Raw genomic sequence first — 21147 nt, 5'->3', positions numbered from 1 at the left:
AAATAAAGAATAAGTTAAAGATTTAAAAAAAATATATATATTCTAATTATTTTTGGTAAATTGCAATTGGACTCATTAATCATTGCGCATTGTATACATTTAGACCTAATGAGCAATTATCTATCCTTTTGCCGTTTCTTTATTTTTTTTTCTGAAGCAAACTGTTTCTCTATTACCATCCAATACTAAAGTTTGTTTCGTCTCGTATTTGTGATCTATTTAAAATTTTGAGTTTTTAGATTTTGAACAAATAAATATGTTTGAGGTCATATATTTAATAATTATTAATGCAATTTTCAGTTTTAAGTGATTGGAATATAATAATTATTTATTTTTATTTAGTTATAAGTGTTAATTTATGATCTATTCACTTTTCATAAAACAAAATATTGGGGTATCATTGTAGGTTCTCTCAGCGGTGTGCTGAAGCTATGGCGAAGGGAACCAAAGGTCGGGGTAAGTTTCAGGCTGCTGTCAATACAAAGAAGAAGAAGGGTCCTACATCTTCAAACAAGGTAACCAAGACCAGACGATGGCCGATTTACTGGGTGTAGAAGCCCTGGAGGTTTCAGAAGAGGAAAAGGAGGAGGCGGAGATTCAAACTGTTGAAGAAGAATGATCCTTTCTCCGAAGTCGTCCTTGCAGCATCTTCAATGGGAACATGAGTCTCGGTCTGTCTTTGTGAGTTGCCTGGAGGCAACAAAACACTGTGAAGCTGAGATTAAATCAGGGCAACACGTCTCTCCTCCGATTTTACGCTCAGGTAAGGTTATTCAAAACTTGAGTCAGAAATTTGGGGATACTGCTAGAGAGAGTTTTACAGAGAAGTCATGTGTGAAAATAGATATGGAGGATATTGAGGATGAAATTCTGTTTTGGAATTCAGCACTGGTTTGTTATGTCCTTGGTGCTAACTCGCCCCTGAGTATTTTTGAGGGTTATGCTAGGTGAGTTTGGAAGGACAAAGGGGTTGATAAGGTTGGATTGCTTACTCGTGGTGTTTACATTGTGCGATTTCAAGATACGATAACGAGGGATGAAATTCTTAAAGGAGGATATTTGTTTTTTGATCGTAAGCCAGTAGTTATGAAACCATGGGATGCTTACTCTGACTTTAAGAAAGAGGATGTCAACTCTGTTTCTACTTGGATTAAAATTCATGGTTTAGACTTGAAGTATTGGGGGGAAAAGGCACCCTTCAAGATTGTGGGTCAGATTGGGACTCCTTTGATGTTAGATCAGATAACGAAGGATAAAGATAGGCTTAATTTTGCTTGTGTACTGGTGGAGGTTCAGTTGTGTCAAGAGTTTCCTGAGAAGATCTCATTTACTAATGAGATTCATCACGAGATTGAATTTCTAGTTAAATATGAATGGCTGCCTGTTTCGTGTGGTTACTATCATGAAATGGGACATATTTCAGCAGTGTGTAGGAAGAAGGATGAATCTAAGAAAGTTTGGGTGGAAAAACAGAAGGATAAAAAGATAGTGGAACCTGATGAGCAAGAGGCTAAAGATGGTTTTCAAGAAGTTAAACATGGGAGGAAAATGGTATCATCACTGCTACAACCAACTAAGATCTCTAATAACTTTCAACTTTTGGGTGAGTATGGCAAGAGTTCATAGATTGGTGTTGATGAGGTTGCTATTACTCAGGGAGGGGGAGTTCCTCCTTTGGGTAATGGATAGAATTCTTTGTTGGAATGTCAGGGGGATCAACAAACGCCAAAAGTAAGAAGAGGTCAAGAAATTGATCTATACTATGAAGGTGGGTTTGGTTGGTCTCCTTGAGACAAAAATATAGGCTCAAAATTTGGGTTCTGTTTATATCAATATGTTCTCTGGTTGGTGTTTTCTTCGAATAACGCGTGGCATAAAGGAGGAAGGATAATTGTGAGTTGGAACCCTCAGATGTTTGCAATAAATATACTGAATTGTTGTAGTCAATATATGCATATGGAGGTGGAATCTTTGGTGGGTAAGGAGCACTTTTTTGTCACCTTTATATATGCTTTGAATGATGAAGCTGGTAGGAAAGTTCTCTGGGAGGATTTGAAAATGTTATCCAATGGAATTTCTGAGCCTTGGTTGATGCTTGGAGATTTTAATGATATTTGAAGTGTGGAGGAAAAAGTTGGAGGTCATAGAAGTCATCAGCCTTCCAATGCATTTAAGGAATGTGTGGATTGGTGTAAAATGGAGGATGTCAAATATATAGTGAGTTTTTTCACTTGGAATAACAGGTAGGCGTTAGGGGATAGAGTTTATTCCAAGATTGACAGAGTGTTAGCGAACCAAGTATGGCTCCAACAGTTTCAAACTGCTGAAGTGGCTTTCTTGCCTGAAGGTCTCTTTGATCATTGCCCTGCTTTATTGTCAATATATTCAGAACTCAAGATAGGAAAGAAACCATTCAAATATTTCCGCATGTGGCAGAAGGCACCTGGATTTTCTGAGAAGTTACGGCAGTGTTGGCAAGATCCTTTTTCTGGTACTGCAATGTATAACATAGTTCAGAAGTTGAGAAGGTGCAAGGAGATGTTAAGGAAGCTAAATAAAGATCATTTTGGAGATATTCAAGCGACAGATATTACCAGCTATCAAGAACTTCTGGAGTGTCAAGTTGATCTTCAATAGAAACCTCTAGATTTGACAGTGATTGCAAAAGAAAGTGCAGCCAGAAGTAAGTACAACTCATTTCATAGTGCTTATTTATCCTTTCTTAAGAAAAATGCTAAACTTCATTGGTTGAAAGACAGGGATGAAAATACTTACATGTTTCATGCAAGTATTAGAGTAAGGGGAGTGCAGAACAGAGTTTACTCTATTAAGGATATGGATGGTAACTGGGTTGATAATTATGATCTGATCAGTGAGGCTTTTTTGCGATTCTATACAGTCCTGTTGGGTAGTAGAATGGAAAACAGGAAAAGAGTGAAGCATAGTATTGTCTTGCAAGGACTCGTGATCACTAATGCTCATAGTAAGATACTAAACAGGGAATTTTCAAAGGAAGAGTTTAGGCGTGTTATGTTTGAGATTCCTGGTAGCAAGGCCCCAGGTCTGGATGGCTTTAGTAGTTATTTTTTCCAAGATAATTGGGATCTTTTGGGGGAGGATGTTTGTGAGGCTGTTATATCTTTTTTGTCAACAGGAAAGATTCTCAAAGAGATTAACAACGCGGTTCTTACACTGATTCCAAAAATGAAATGTCCAGCTTCGGTTAGTGACTTCAATCCAATAGCATGCTGCAATGTTGTATATAAGGTAGCTACAAAGCTGATTTGTCTTCAGTTGAGGTTTGTGTTAATTGGTATTGTAGCTCAAAATCAGAGTGGTTTCGTCCAAGGCAGATGCATTGCTTATAATATCATGGTGTGTCAGGACTTGGTTAGGCACTATGGGAGGAAGAATTCAAAGAAAAACTGGTTGATAAAGTTGGATTTGAGGAAGGCATATGACACAGTTGAATGGAGTTTCTTAGAAGAAGTTTTGTATGCCTTTCGTTTTCCTACGACCTTAATTAAGTTGATTATGATTTGTGTAACCACTCCTCAATTTAGTCTCATGTTTAATGGGACTATGCATGGGTATTTTGAAGCAAAAAGAGGCCTGAGACAAGGGGATCCAATGTCTCCCCTTCTCTTTGTTCTCGGTATGGAGTATTTGTCAAGGGTGATGATGAAAGTGGGGCAAAAACTTGACTTTAAGTTTCATGAAAGGTGTTTGTCATTGAAGCTTAATCATTTATGCTTTGCGGATGATGTACTTTTTTGTCATGGGGATTTCATCTCTATTTACCACACCTCAAGCTATTTTCCCAAACCTCAGGTTTGCTGCCTAGTGATGGTAAATAAGCTATATATTGTTGTGGTATGGATGGCAGCGAAGTGCAGAGAGTAGTAGACATGTCGGGTTTTACTATTATTAGGATGCCTTTTCGATACTTGGCTATTCCTATTTGTGCAAAGAGGTTGTTTGCAGCTGAGTGTGAAGAGATAATAGAAAAGATGGTGCAAAGAATTCGAGTTTGGAGTACAAGGCACCTTTCCTATGTAGAAAGATCGATACTAATCAATGCGGTGCTCCTTTCTATTCACTCTTATTGGGCCCAAATCATGGTGTTGCCAAAATGAATTCTTAAGAAGGTGAACATGATTTGCAGAAGCTTTCTTTGGAAATGTGTTGTAGAATCTACCACTCCTGGTCAGGTTTCCTGGGATGAGATGTGTAAGCCGAAAAAAGAAGGGGGCCTTGGCTTTAGAAGGATTCAAGTTTGGAATGAAGCTGCGCTAGGGAAATATGTGTGGGCAGTGGCTACTAAACAAGATAACCTTTGGGTGAAATGGGTACACTCAGTTTACTTAGACAATGAAGACTGGTGGGCTTATGTAATGCCCCGAAATCCCTAATGCGGTTTAATGGCTGGATTAGTAGGCCGGGAGGGCCATAATTGTTCAATTATGCCATTAAATGATAATATGCATGTTTATGTGAATTATATTATAATATGATGTTAAATGCATGCATGTGGGTCCACATTTCATGACAGGGGTATTTTGGTAAATTGGCCCATTGAGGACGTAATTGTATATTTGTATGCATGTCGGTGATATATTGTTAAGGCCACATTATAATGTGGATTTTTTTAAGCTATTCGACATGAGACGATCTTTGAATATTAGGTAGCGGTTTAGTCATAACGGGATTAAGTTCGAGGCTCGGGGTGAGTCTCGGGATGTTTTAATGATTAGAGCGTTGCCGGGAATAAAAGGGTAACGAGATATGAATTATTGGTGTTTGGGAATATCGAGAATAGCAGGAATTGGAGAGCGTTAATTATGATTGATGAAATAGGTGGAAGATGACGATTTTACCATTGGGGAGACTTTAGAAGCTTTAAATGACCTAGGGGCATTATGGTCATTTGGCTTAGGATATACATGGTTTAAGTTGGCTGTAGAAACATACAGAACAAAAATAGAGCAAAGCTTCCTCTTCCCGTACATCATCTTCCCTCTATCTCCCTTTGAAGTTTTTGCTCCCAAATTGAAGTATCAAGCTAGGGAATCAAAGCTTGGAGGTTATAGACTTAGTTCATCTACCAAGGAGGATTCAAAATCAGCTGGAGGTAAGAAATTGTCCATGAGTTTTAAGTTATACTCTGTTTTTCTTTTAGTTTTCAGCCTATGAATTTTGATGTAGAAAGTTGGAATCAATGGGAGTTTTTGTGTAAGATTGATTGGGTTTTGGTGAGGGGGGTGATGTAGATGAGGTTTAGGGGTTGAATTGGATGTTTTGGTAAGGTTTGGGATTGGTTTGGAAGGTTGGTTTCAAGGGGAATCGCAAGGAGGGAAAATCAGTGGAGCTGCTGGTTTGAAGCTGGCGCCCCAGCGCCAATCCTAGCGCCCCAGCGCTATGCAGGGAAAAGAGTAGCCCTCTCTGTTTCTGGGGCAGCGCCCCAGCGCTGGTTGGCAGCGCCTAGGCACTAGGTCAGTTTCAGGGAAAGTTATTTTTAGGGCTCAGGATGGTTTTTAAGGCTTGGGGGTTGGTTCCTTTACCCCTTTTGAGTAGTTTTTGAGTACCGAGAGTGAGGGATTGATCCCGGGAGTGTGGTTTAGATTGTGAACCATTCATTGATTTGCTTTATTGATGGTTTCTAATTGGTTATGATTAGGTAACCGCTAAGGAATCTAAAGGTTGATTGTTCTCAAGGGTCATTCTTATATTATTTCTAGCTCGAATCAAAGGTAAGAAAACTGCACCCCATATGAGACATGCATGGTTATTCATGAGGCATGTTGAATGTTTAAATGTGGACATGGATTGATTATTGAATGCTTAGCAAATCTTGCTCACGTGTGCATGGTACAGACTCAGTAGTCAGATTTGGCAAAGGTGTCGGTATCAACTATGAAGCTATGACTCATTAGTCAAGTTCGGCAGTGGTACTAGGCACTGGTCACATAGAGCTGACTCATTAGTCAGGACGGCTTTAGCGTATTCAACACAAGCCAATAAAGATTAGATCTAATCGACATCTACATTGGATGACTCAAAGAGCATTAATGCTGGACCGACCTCAAGTTCGATGGATACTATAAGCGCTTGTGTGGCTTACCCATCAGTGACTCATCTGTTAAGTTAGAGACTTACCTATTAGTCTCTCATCTGGTTAAGGCTAGTGGCTTACCTAGCAACCACTCTTTTGTTTAAATTAGTGACTTTCTTGTCAGTCACCCAGTATGGTTTTCTAGAACCTCAAGTGATATTCACTCATCTGTTTAAGAGCTATAAGCTCTGTATGATTATAATGATAATCATTTGATAATGTTTATATCCAATACTGTGTTTTCTTGCTGGGCTTTGGCTCATGGGTGCTATGTGGTGCAGGTAAAGGGAAAGAAAAGCTCACCCAGCCTTGAGAGGAGAGCTTAGGTGGTGATGTGTTCATATGCGGCCACTTGACCACCACGGCCAAGGAGTTCTCAGAGGAACTAGGGGGTTTACCCTATTTTTGCCACTTAGGTCGGCGGGTTTGTACTTTTGAAGCAGTAATGACCTTTTTGAGTTGTAAATAACTTGTAAATGTTCTTGTGGGCCCATGAACAGTTTTATGTACTTAATAAAATATATTATTTCCTTTTTGTTGTTTTTCACCTTAGCTTGTTAATAACACTTAGAACACGTTTTTAACCAAAGGACTCGGGTAGCGGGTCAAATTTTCGGTTCACCGTAACGGTTCTGGGGTAACCAGGGCGTTACAACTTATAAGGCTCCGATTACTAGCAGCTGGTATTGGAAACAGGTGGTGAAGGTGAAGGATAAAGTTAAAGGCATACAAAATGTTCAGAACTTGATGAGTAACTACAAGATAACAGTAGGGTACAAAGTTCTTTGTCCTTCCCAACCAGCAGTGCCTTGGAGGAATGAAGTGTGGAACAGACTCTCAATTCCAAAGCAGAGGTTTGTTCTTTGGTTAGCTGTGTTAGATAGGTTACACACAAAACAAAGACTCTATAGATTACATATTACGTCTGATGAAGGTTGTTTGATTTGTGGTTCATGTATAGAAATGAGAGACCACTTATTTTTTTAATGTCATCTTAGTTGGTCCTGTTGGAAAGAAGTGAAAGTCTGGCTGAATTGGAAGACTTCAGTCTATACCCTTGCAGCTGCCTTGAAATGGATCTCAAAAGCTAGAATATCCAAGTTTAAAAAACAGGTGTATTCGGCTACTGTGGTTGCTGTAGTGTATCATGTTTGGAAGAGTAGGAATGAGGCTTTCTGGAATCAACAAGTTCCCATTTTGCAGGTGATAGTTAAAAGAATACAGACAGAGGTTAAGTATAGAATTCGGTACATAATGCCTAGAAAAGTCAATATAGAGGACTCCACTTGGTTTGAATCACTGTAATAGATGTTTATCAGGCCTTATTCTATAGAGGTGCTGGATAGGTGTAAATTGTTGATTTGGTTAATACATGATTCTGATTTACCAAAAATAATAATAATATTGGGGTATCAATGTCTAACCAAAGGGGGTCTCTTTGGTTAGAATTGGTGTGTCTTCTTTCCTTTCCTTGGTTTTAAAAAAACTGATGGGTATCTATCTTGCTTTGTGACCCAGGTAACTTACTAACTTTTCAAGAAGAAACTCTTGTTTTTTAATGGCGCTGAATTGAGCACAATCTTTAGGACTCTTTGTTAATAAAATGTCTTCAAATTCTCTTTCTTGAGTTTGACTTTAAGTAGGAACAATGTTTATCAAAATGAACTCTGTATAATTTTTTACTGATACTAAAGCTCTATTGTCTAATCTTCTAAGGGTATCTCTTTCTCATGTTGGTTGCAAGTTTAATATTGTGGCCCGTGGATTGGTTAAGCATGTCTTTTGGTTAGACGATGATTTTTTTTGGCTGGAAGATCCTTCCTCCAATATCATAATTTTTAAATTTTGAATAGTGATACATTCTATTTCGACAAAAAAAATCTAGTAAGAAATTATATATAATAATACTAAGAGACAAATGTTGTGCTCAATACAATAATACATATAAATAATCTCAGTCACATATCATGATTTAAAATTGTAGGTTTAAATTCTAAAATTGGCAAATTTTATAGAGATATCATTTTAGTTAAAAGACGATTTTAAATTCCTTTTTATTGTGATTTTCATAATTAATACATTTGATTAATTGGCAAGGTTTGCAAATACTTCCTTATTTAGTTTGATATTCTCACAATATGTTTATAAAAGAAATTTGTATCTTATTTTTATAAAGAAAATATTCTGTGCTTATTCGAATTCATTTATGGAATATTTTCTATTGATTTTTGTGCTTTCCAAGATAATTAGCACATAATATTTGAGAAATTAATTGTTATTTCTATCTTGAGCAATTTGATCTGACTCACGTATTAGCTGTCCCCACAAAATCCGTGTCTGTCAGATCAGAATCAACTAAATTGACAAATCTTCATCAATGAAGAATATCTTCAAATATTCTTGCTTTTATTGGAGATTCTTTCTAACTTTTCTAAGCACGAAATGATCTCTATAAATAGACTTCTAGGGCCTTGAGAAAAAGTAAACTCTTTGGTGTATAATTTTGTGAGTGAATTGTAATATTTGTGAGGGTTCATAGTTTGAATTCAAGATCATTGTATTCACTTGTCCTTTTAGTAAAAAATGAGTGTTTAGTTTTGTGGTGAGTCTATACCACATTCATGAGTGAATACATGTTGTAATTTGAACACAATTCTTATAGTATTCGAGAGAAGATTTTTACAAGCCTTGCGTCGAGAGGATTCAAACACTCACAGGCCATTGAAGGGAGTTCAAGTGGTTAGGTGTTTTAATGAAAACCAGATTAGTGAAGAAAAGTACAACAAAGTTGCATCAAATCTCAATAGGGAGTCTTGTTTTGTATAAGTCAATATTTTTGTACTTGTGATTCTTTATTAATTTGTTTTATTCTCTGGGCGTGGCCCCAAGGAGTAGGTTATTCGAAAGGGTTTCTGAACCTTGTAAAAATTCGTTGTGTTCTTTATTATTTTGCACTGTCTTTTTATTGTGTTCAATTTATGTTGTGATAAGTTCTTAGCCTGCCCCGACAGATCTAAAATTTGTTTCAACATTTAATTACCATTTCGCACCTTAATTAATATCATATGGTTTAATTAATTTGGTAATTACTAAAAACAAAATTTCAATTGGTATCAGAGCGGGTCACTCATTTCTGAGTGTAATCTTAGTTTATTCTATTTGTTGTTCTTGTTCTTGCAATGTCTTTTTTCACATAAGGAGATTCTATAATGCGCCCCCCTTTACTCAATGATTCTAACTATCCATATTGGAAAGTTAGAATGAGAGCTTTCATTTAATCTAAAGATGAAAAGGCTTGGAGAGCAGTTTTGAGTGGTTGGACTCCTCCAGTAGAAAGCAATGACATAACTAAGGTAAAATCTGAACTTCATTGGACTGATGCTGAAGATAAACTATCCAGTTACAACAATAAAGCATTACATGCTATTTTTGGTGGTGTTGGTGAAAGTTACATTAAATTGATTTCTTCATGTGTTACGGCCAAAGATGCTTGACAAATCCTTCAAACTCAATTTGAAGGAACTGCTGATGTCAAGTGTTCTAGGCTTGTTATGCTCACAAAAAAATATGAAAATGAAACCCTTACCGAATTTTATGAAAAATTGTCAAATATTGCTAACGAATATTTTTCTCTTTTGTAAGAAACTTGAAGATAATGTTTTGGTCCAAACAATTGTTAGAGTTCTTCCTGACAAGTTTCAGACTAAGTTTACTACAATTGAGGAACCAAAAGATCTGGAAAAAATAAAAGTAGAAGAATTGATGGGTTCACTTCAAACTTTTGAACTGAATCAACAAATCAGACAAATAGATAAAATAGAAGAAATAAAGGAGAAATCTATTGCCTTGAAATTTTCTAGAGAAAAGAAGGATAGTTCGGATAATGAGGTGGCCTTGTTAACAAAAAAATTTCAAAAGCACATAAAAAATTGGGAAACAAAAAGGCCATATTCAAAACCCCAAAAGGTAATTTTTCTAAACCCTTTAAAACTAGCAAAAAGGGTATTCAATGTAGGGAATGTGAAGGATTTTGACACATTCAGTCCGAGTATGCCAATACCTTAAAGAAAAAGAAAACCACGACAGTTACTTGGAGTGACCAAGACTATGAACAGAGTGATAAGGAAGACAATAGTGTTGCCTTAACCTCTATTCACAAAGGTATGTTATTCTCTTCACTCAATTCCAAGGATTTTGTATGCCTTAATTATTCTGTTCAGAATGATGAAGAATCTAACATTGACTCTAATGAATCTGACTTAGATAAGGAGTCGTTGAAAGATTCTTACAAGATAATGTATGATCAATGACTAAAAGTTTGCTATGAGAATCGATTAATGACTGTTTATGGTGATAGTTATTAAGTGTCGTGATTGGCTGTCTACGGTGACAGTTTTTAACTGTTGCAAAGTTTCCACACCAGAGAACACTGCAAATATGTTGTCAATGCCCCCTGGTTTCAAAATCAACGCAGCAATTGCAGTAAAAAAATGCACATAAGAAATTAAATTAAATTAACATTGGTAACATTAACTTTATATTTGATTAGTTCTAACACTTTCTAAATAAAAGAAATATATAGTTCAAAAAAAAATTATCATAAAATGAATATTTAGCACAGTATGCATCTCAAAAAGCTAAATTAACTCAACCTATAATTTGTTAGATTGTTTTTGTATTTGATTAGTTTTAACAATTTCTAATAAAAGAAATACAAAGTGCCAAAAATGACTAAATCCCCTCACATAGGTACTAAGCATGCTTGTCCTCATTTAGCAAGATGCGGTAGAATATATTTTTCCCACTCTTCTTGAACTTTTCAGCGTCAATTTATGATAAAACCCATAATAGAGACCTTCCTTTTATTATCCACTTACACTGAAACTTCTCATCTGCAAGTGTGCTTAACTTAACCAACTAAAACACAGTTTACAAAATGGATATACCAATTTACATAAAAATATAATTTATTTTGAGGGAAAATCAACACATAAACATTATTGAATTCCAAAGCTTACTAGTGAATTAGCCAAGAGAATAAACAGAGAACTAATATTCCCAAGAAATACTTAGGGAAAAATGAAGTGTAGCTTCGCAGTTAATCATCATATAATATGGGGTATGTTAGACACTCTGTTTAACGCCCAAAACGTGCATCCACTAAACGGTGGTTGTAATATAGATCGGACGGTCGATTCCACAAGGAGGCAAAGAAATAAAGTTAATCAATAAATAAAGTTTAGAGATAAATAATGTGAGGAAAATAGAACAAGTGATATTTTTGTTGTTTTTTAAATTTAAAGATTAGAAATAAAGATAGAATAAAGTGTGATATAACAATAGGTAATAAGTAGGAAGACTCAATAGTCACCAATATGCATACTTATTTATTTGGATCTTTGATTCACAAAAGTTACACAAATGAGAAGTTCACATCCCAACTATTCATTTGGAAGATTTAACATTGAAGCACAAATGTGTTTTACAAAAATGTATTCAAGTGATTATTATTCTTTACCTTGGAAAGATGAGATAAATCTTATGAGAAATCTAAAAATTACATTATACCATTGGCAATAATGCAATAGAAGATTGGACATAAAACCTAATACAAATATTACTTTTACTATTTATAAAATACATAGAAAGAGCATGACTAATTCTATATAGATTTAGCAAAAGTAAATATATATGAATGAGATGGAGAAAATGATAAAGATATTATCTATATTATTTTCACTAATTTGATAATACATAGAAAGTGCATGACAAAATCTATATACTATTAGTAAACATAAATACAGATAACAAGATGAAGAAGTAGAGATGAAAGAAAATAAATCACTAAAATATATAAACATTAAGCACATGGTGAATCAAAAATACCAAACAAAGTCATAGTGCATACAGGATCATCCTAACCTTCCTAAGAAGGTTAGCCTATTATGCTAGACATTCTCATGAAATTGTAGAGAGAAAATATGAGAAATGAGACTAAAATTTGGTAGAGTTTTGCTACCTAAAAATTACATACATAATGTGAAATAAGAGTCCCTCTTTATAGAGGGAGAAATGGACTAAAAAGAAATTAAACAACAATTTGGGGTTTACAAAATAAATCTGAAATATTAATAATAAAATATGATTTTAAAAAATCAAATTTTATTATAAATAGTAACCTAGTTATTTTGGTGTATGATCAATATGCCCTTTTTCTAAAGCACCAAAAAAGATGAGCTTTAAAGCTCAAAATGGCAATTTTGCAAGGCCCAATACCCACAAAATATGGGTTGAAGGTGGATGGTGGCAGATGTGAGTTTCGACCCATTCCCAGCCAATGGGGAGGCGCCACGTCAACAGGGGAGCTGAAGAGAGAAGGCTGCTTTGGACTGGGCTGCTGTTGGGCTGGCATTGGGGAAGCTTGGGACAATGTGGCTGGGAGATTGCTTGGGCCGTTGGAGGCTGAAAGACTGGACACAGAGATGATGAGCTTTGAATGGTTGGTTGGGCCGTGGGGGAGCTGGGCCTTTGAGAGCTGAAAGGCTGGACGTTGGGTGTTGGAGGCTGGTGGTGGAGTGCTGCTGGGACTGCGTGGGTTGCAGACAGGTGGCGCAAGGAGGCTGGTGGTGTCAGGCGGCAGGCGGCAGGCGGCAGGCGGCTCGCAAACATGTCAGGCGCTCGGCTTGCGGCTTGGCTTGGGCTGGGAAGGAAACGGGCCTGGGCTGGGGCCTTTGGATTAGGCCATTTGTTTCAAAAAATGCCATTTCTCTCTTTTTTTTTATACAGATTTAACTCTTTCTTTATTCTTTATTTTTCTTTATGCCAAATATCAATTAATTCCTACAAAATAACAATAACTTAAATCGTGATCATATATTTTCATCCATAAAATATATCATGTTAATTAAATGGAAATAATAGTCAAAACTTAATTTATTTTGACATTTAAGATTAATAAAGGTGCACTTTTCACCCCTAATCACAACCCCCAACTAGCTTATTGCTAGTCCCTAGCAATTCAAGCGGATAAAAATTATTACCAAGATGAATTAGTGACCTAAATTATGTAAAATCATTTAAAAAAATGTTTGGTGAGAATTTAGAAAATGCTATTTAAAACTATCAAAATTGTAATTCAAGAGTTTTGTGTGTGTGCATCAAACCATATCGTTCTCTCCAAAATTTACAACACAAACAATATCGAAAAATCACCAAAGAATAAAGTCTCAACTCCAAATCCTCACAAAGGTATTGAAAGTATTTTTATGGGAGATGGTTGACACTCTTGGAGTTGGAAATTGATCAATTAACACTAAAAAATGGATGTTATCGTTTTAGGACAAACAATGTTAACGACTATTGATCAAAAGATAGGCTAATCAATTATTGGAATCTAAATGACATAAGAACCTTCCGGATTTTACAAAATGATATTAAGAGCCAAAATAAAGAACAAAACAAAATTAAAATACACAAACTTTTTTTGTTTTGTTTTTGATGACATAAATTGAAAACAAATGTAGTAATGCTGATTTTTTTTTATTTGACAAATTTTTTTTTTTCAACAAAACTACAAAAAATGTTGATGAAAAATGTTGCTCTTGTTCTCTTTTTTTTTTTTTTTAAATTTTTTTTTTTTTGATAAGAGACAACATAAGAATAATAAAAAAAATTACAAGAATTTAAAAGGAAAATTACAATAAAATACAACAAAGGCTCTTAAAAACAAAAAAAAATTATCCCTATAGTAAATGTCATGTTTTAAATCCCAAAAATTAATTTTACCAACTCAAATAATCAATAGAAGTTTTCAAAGTTGTTTTCTCATTCTCACATCTCACAAAAATTATAAGCTTTAAACTTTAAGATTTTTCTCAATTGAATGTGTGTATTTTTTTTCAATGTTTGGTTGTGCATGAAATTGCTCTAAAAAATTACTTCTTAATAGTAAAAATAGCAAAAACTATCTCACCAAGATTTTGTTGTCATGAATTTTGCAAAAAATTAACTCAAAATTTCAAAATGGTAATATATTTCAACGCATGAATATGCATACTACCCCCAACTTTAAATGAGACATTGTCCTCAATGTCTAACGTTAAGCTCATTGTGTGAGAAAAAGGGAATATGATAACCAACAAAACCCCAAAAGTAAAATTTCGCAACATAAAATAAAGACACAAATTAAAATAAAGCATACTAAAGAGAAAGATAAAACATGATCAGTCTTTGGTAGACAAAATCATCACTCTCAGGTAAGTCTACCAACTGCATGTGTCCATACTATCATGTATCAAAAATGAATTTTCTCTTATCCTGCGTCTAAAAAATAGAAGCGTTAGTAACATTTTCAGGATAAATAAAATGTTTGGGTTCAAAATCGTGGAAGAAAGTGGGTGAATGTTTCATTGCAAATATGTTTATGATTTCTTCAACGATTAAGTTTATCACATCAGTATGATAGTTTCCATTTTTCTTTTGAGTGGTTAGAAGAATTTTGGTATGGGAAAGAGTTTCACTCCAAATGGGAATAGCATCATCCTCATCGGGTTTAGAATTGAGAGTAGGGGATGGTGTTATGGCCTCAGGTTGGGACGGGAATTGACTTAAATTATGTGAAATAATAGCGTTGGTCAATTCTAATAGTTGAGTACTAGTTTCCCTAAAATCTTCCACAAATTGTTTATTGAATTCTCTTTGCTCCTCTATAAATGTGTGTAAAGTGTCCTCTAAAGAATACGTATTAGTGCAAACATTATATGGAGGTGCATGTGGGAAGTTAGGAAAATTTTACTCAAAATTCATGTTAGGCGGTGCATGGTAGTTGTACTCAGGCTTCCAACTAAAATTTACGGGGTTGGTCCAACTAGAATTATGATTCCTTTGGTCAACTCTTTCAAAGTCACAATAACGTTCATCATAATCTATCTCGGGAACCTCGTAACTTTCTCTTTCAAACTTAGTTTCTAAGACCTCAAGTTCTCGTTATTCTCTAACACTAAGTTTGCATGCACTCCTAAAATGGCTAGTACCCTCAGTAGCACTAGAATTACGATTGTTTCCGAATGAAGAATAATACATTGGAAAATACATCTCGAAACGTTTCTTTTCTTCTTCATTCCTTTTTTTTATTTTGCTTTTGTGATTTTGTGATTTTGTGATTTTTTGTTGTTTTACTTGTTTCCAGGTCGATTTGAGGTTTTTAGAATGGTCCCACTTAAGACCCACACTTTATCTAGAACTCCCCGAGGTTGCTAGATAATTGTGGATGGGTCACAATTCATAAAAACGGTCCTCTTGCAACCAATACTTACTAGAACTCCTTGAGATTACTAAGTAAGCAAGGATGAAACTTTACTCAAATTGACCTTTAAGCAAAAATTTCTTATGTTGACAAAACAAGCTTTGTTTTTATTATTATTAGTTTTTTTTTGTATTTTATGATTTTTTTTAAGATTTAAAACCTAAAAATAAAAATAAATAAAAAAACTAATAACAAAAAATAAAAGATAAAAAATAAATAAAGATACAAATCTAACAATAGAAAATAACAAAAAAAATACTTAAACAAAAGGAATAAGATGCTCACAAAACCGAAAAAAGAAATTTTAGGAAAAGAAAAACACTAATAAATTCTAAAAAGTTACTTTTTTTTTTCAAAGACGAGGAAAGACTAACTAAGTAACAAAAAAAAGTTCAAGTAATCCTACAAACACATAAAAAAACACAAAAGTAAGATAGAAAAACAAATGTAACAAATCCTAAACACAAATAATAAAAAAAAAAGAAACGAAACCATTTTTTAAAAAAAATTTGTTAATAAAAAATAGAAATAAAATGAAACAAGCTATCAAAAATAAATTAACAAGAAAAAAAAACTAAATACTGACACAACAAACTTTTTATTTTTATTTTTATTTTTTTAATTTTTTTTACAACAATAATAAATAAAAAGAGAAAAAGAAAACTAACAAAAGAAAAATAACAATAAAATAAACTAAGAATAAAACTAACAAATCCTAGAAAAGAAAGGATGGCAATATTTTTTTATGTTTTTTTTCTTAGAGCACAACAATGTAAAAAAAATAAAAAACTAACTAAAAAGAAACAATAAAAAAAAATAATGATAGTGATTTTTTTTTAAAGTTTTTTTTAAGAGTAAATAAAATAAATCTAAAAAAAAATGCTAGAGAAATATACACAAAAAGAAAATGATAGAATTACTTACCTCTTTTACAAAATGTATTGAAATACTTTTTTTTTCTATTACCTCCCCGCCAACGGTGCCAAAATTTGTTTAACGCCCAAAACGTGCATCCACTAAGCGGTGGTTGTAGTATAGATCGGGCGGTCGATTCCACAAGGAGGCAAAGAAATAAAGTTAATCAATAAATAAAGTTTAGAGATAAATAATGTGAGGAAAATAGAACAAGTAATATTTTTGTTGTTTTTTAAATTTAAAGATTAGAAATAAAGATAGAACAAAGTGTGATGTAACAATAGGTAACAAGTAGGAAGGCTCAAGAGTCACCAATATGCATACTTATTTATTTGGATCTTTGATTCACAAAAGTTACACAAATGAGAAGTTCACATCCCAACTATTCATTTGGAAGATTTAACATTGAAGCACAAATGTGTTTTACAAAAATGTATTCAAGTGATTATTATTCTTTACCTTGGAAAAATGAGATAAATCTTATGAGAAATCTAAAAATGATATTATACCATTGGCAATAATGTAATAAAAGATTGGACATAAAACCTAACACAAATATTACTTTTACTATTTATAAAATACATAGAAAGAGCATGACTAATTCTCTATAGATTTAGCAAAAGTAAATATATATGAATGAGATGGAGAAAATGATAAAGATATTATCTATATTATTTTCACTAATTTGATAATATATAGAAAGTGCATGAAAAAATCTATATACTATTAGTAAACATAAATATAGATAACAAGATGAAGAAGTAGAGATGAAAGAAAATAAATCACTAAAATATATAAACTTTAAGCACATGGTGAATCAAAAATACCAAACAAAGTCATAGTGCATATAAGATCATCCTAACCTTCCTAAGAAGGTTAGCCTATTATGCTAGACATTCTCATGAAATTGTAGAGAGAAAATATGAGAAATGAGACTAAAATTTGGTAGAGTTTTGCTACTTAAAAAATACATACATAATGTGAAATAAGAGTCCCTATTTATAGAGGGAGAAAATGACTAAAAAGAAATTAAACAACAATTTGAAGTTTACAAAATAAATCTGAAATATTAATAATAAAATATGATTTTGAAAAATAAAATTTTATTATAAATATTAACCTAGTTATTTTGGTGTATGATCAATATGCCCTTTTTCTAAAGCACCAAAAAAGATGAGCTTTAAAGCTCAAAATGACAATTTTGCAAGGCCCAATACCCACAAAATGTGGGTTGAAGGTGGCTGGTGGCAGATGTGGGTTTTGACCCATTCCCAGCCAATGGGGAGGCGCCACGTCAACCGGGGAGCTGAAGGGAGAAGGCTGCTTCAGACTGGGCTGCTGTTGGGCTTGCATTGAGGAAGCTTGAGACAATGTGGCTGGGAGACTGCTTGGGCCGTTGGAGGCTGAAAGACTGGACACAGAGATGCTGAGCTTTGAATGGCTAGTTGGGCCATGGGGGAGCTGGGCCTTTGAGAGCTGAAGTGCTGGACGTTGGGCGTTGGAGGCTGGCGGTGGAGTGCTGCTGGGACTGCGTGGGCTGCTGACAGGTGGCGCCACTACACCAAATACCCCTTTCCATAACACATGAATATAATACTAATGAAAAAGTATTATGGAAAATATTATATATGTGGCAAAGTTAATGAAAAAGGTGGTAATTTTTTTGGGAGCCCGCCACTTATACATTTTTCAGAATAATTCCTTCCAATTTCGGACTCACCCATTTTCTTCTTCGGTTAAGCACAGTACGTCTCCGAACTCTATCCAGCTTCGGTTTCCTCCATCCTTGCTTCAAATCTCAGCTCAAATCTCCTCCATCCCTCAAATCTCAGCTCAAGTCTCCTCCATCCCTCATATCTCCTCTCTCTCTCTCGTCTTTCTCTATCTCTCTGTCAATCGGTTTCCATTCGTTGGGTTTCTGTGTTTCACTCCTTCTCTTCGATCTTGGCAAGCCAGGTAAGTATATTTAGTTTTAGGTGTTACTGGAAGCATTAACCTCACAAGTTATCAGCATTTTCAAAATTAATTATGGGTTTTGCAGATTGTTGGCAATTTTTCAATCCGAGGCCTCACTCCCTCGATCTCGGCTCAGTTGCACCTCCGTTCCTCACTCAGTCTACGACCAGTTCAAGACTTGGGTTACCTCAACTACATTAGCTTTCACCAATTACGGTTTGGGCATTTGCTGATTTGAAATATTTTCAGACTTTTTATTTGAAGCATTCATTTGATTTTGAGTTTTTTCAACTTTGTGGGTCATTGTTTGAGTTTATGTTTAAAGATCATATTTTGATTGCTATTTTGAATTGTTCTTGAGACAAGATACTTTGATTGATTTTTGGCTCTGAAATATACTGGTATAAATGTTTGGAAAGTTGGATTAGATCAGAGAGGCTTTAGTAGTTACAACATAATTTTCTCTAATTGTTCTCAGATTGCTTTCAAGATCATATCTTTAGTCGATTTTATGGGGTCCATTGTGACCTAAACAATCACTGATCATCTTTTGTTTTGCATACTCTGATATTTTGGTCTCCTATCACCACAGAAAATATGTTTAGACAACTTAGCTTACTTGGGATTAGAATGGAATCAAATTATTTCCATGTTGTTTTTTTGGCATGTTTTGAATTGAGCCAAGAATTGCTAGCAGCCCTAGTTGGAAAGGAAAAGAATAAAAATGAAAGATGCTTATTGCTTGTTCCAATGTATATAATCTATATGATAAAATGTATTTGATATAGATTAAAAAATTATGGACAATCTTATTGATATAACCCATGCTGTGACTATGAGGACCACCACACTTGTTGCTTTGCTTATCTTTCTATTTTCTCTTTATTCCTTCCTGTAATGAAAAAACTCTGTCCTGCAGTCTTGGAGAGCCTTTTTACTGCTATATATTGTCCATTAGATAGCCTACCCTGAAGAAGCAGTACATGGAATAATATGCAAGGAGAATGAGTCAAATCTCAATCAAGATAGTGATCAAATATCTTTTTGATATATAGTTCATAGAATAATTTATTAAAACATATAGAGCCAAGACCAGAGATCACAACAACAAGCACAAACACAATTTGATCCAAAGAAACAGCCACAAGAACAAACCAGTTAGAAGAAACACACAAGAAATCAAACCAAAGAAAACACAACACCAAGAATTACGTGGTTCGAATTAGAGTCAAAACTTAGAACTCTAAGCTACATCCACGGGCAGGCACTTTTATTAGAACTTCCTTCTTCTTTCAGTACAAATCTCTCTTCTCTCAGTTACGGATTTTTTTTACTGAATTACAAGGAAACGTTTCTAAAAAACTATATCTAAAAGTATACAACTCAATAGTATATATAGCAGTAGTAAACATAACGAAACATAAATAACTGCTTTACAAGAATGTTGTAAACATAAAAGATTGCTGACTGGACCAAAATAACTAACAAATTCTCCAACTTGGTGCAGTAACAATCTTAGATAAGTGGCTGCACTTAAGGCCCCGAATGGCTTAGTTTCCTTTCAGTTGAATCAGATCCAAGCAGTGGAAAAACTTACTACTTGGAATCACCTTAGTAATCATATTTGAGGGATTATGATCAGTTGAAATCTTTTCAATTTTAACTGATCCTTGAGCTATTATTTCTCTAACAAAATGCAGTTTGATGTCCACATGCTTTGTCCTTTCATAATACACTTGATTTTTTGACAAGTGAATGGCACTTTGGTTATCACAGTGAACGGTGATAACTGTCTTGTATCTTCAATTCTCGAGCAAGGCCTTCCAGCCATATAGCTTCCTTGACAACTTCTGTTAAAGCTATATGTTCAGCTTCTGTAGTAGATAAAGCAACCATCTTTTGCAAACTGGCTTTCCAGCTAACAACTGTACCGAAAACTGCAAAAACATAACCTGTAAGTGATTTTCTAATATCTAGACAGCCTGCAAAATATGAGTCAACAAAACCTTTTATAGCAACTGTCCTATATTCGTTTCCAGCTCCACCATAAACCAGAAATATATACCCAAAATTCGTTTTGCAGCACCCAAATCTTTCATCTCAAATTCTTTTTTCAGTTCAGCCTTTACCCTTTCAATTTCTCTCTGTAATTTCAGCCAAAGTATATTCAGTATATACTCTGTAATTTCTATTAGAGTATAAATGTCCCCTAGAAAAGAAATTATTGGATAATAACATCTCAATCATCCTCGGAAAGAAAAAATTCAATTATGGAAAAAGTACCATTTAATCCCATATATTCAGAAAACGATCAAAACTTACTGTTGTATTGTGTGAATTAGGTACACTCTCTTATCCATTTTGTCAAAATTTACTAAGTCATACTTAAAATGCCTTTAAAGTAAATGTGTGTATATTTTATCCCCAAATTTTAAGATCGAATTAGATAAATTTTGGATTTCAAAGGCTGTTTTAATATCTATTGACAAATTTTAACTAAGTTGCATATGCAGCAGGCAGTAAAGCAAATATTAATTACCAACAACAAAAGATAAATCAAACTTACTTTCAAGATTTTCCCTTGGCTTCCTCGTCAACTTTAAGAAAATGCATACAAGATTTTCCCTCTGCATACATAAATTTAGGCGTGTTGCTTTAAGTTCTGTGTCTAACATCCCTGGTTTACCTGTAAGCATTAATAGAATTTGTCACATGATCATAGGAAATTAAAAGTCACTTAATTAGTTTACATGTGTATATGTATATATATATATGTGTATATTTCTTAATCGAATTTGATGGTTAGTTTCATTCATCTGATCTTAAGAAATTACTAACCACTTTGAAGATAAGATACTAC

The sequence above is a fragment of the Humulus lupulus genome, chromosome 3 (assembly GCF_963169125.1).
Source record: "Humulus lupulus chromosome 3, drHumLupu1.1, whole genome shotgun sequence".
Lineage (NCBI taxonomy): Eukaryota > Viridiplantae > Streptophyta > Magnoliopsida > Rosales > Cannabaceae > Humulus > Humulus lupulus.
The sequence above is the reverse complement of the archived record's forward strand: the minus strand, read 5'-3'. Positions refer to the sequence as shown.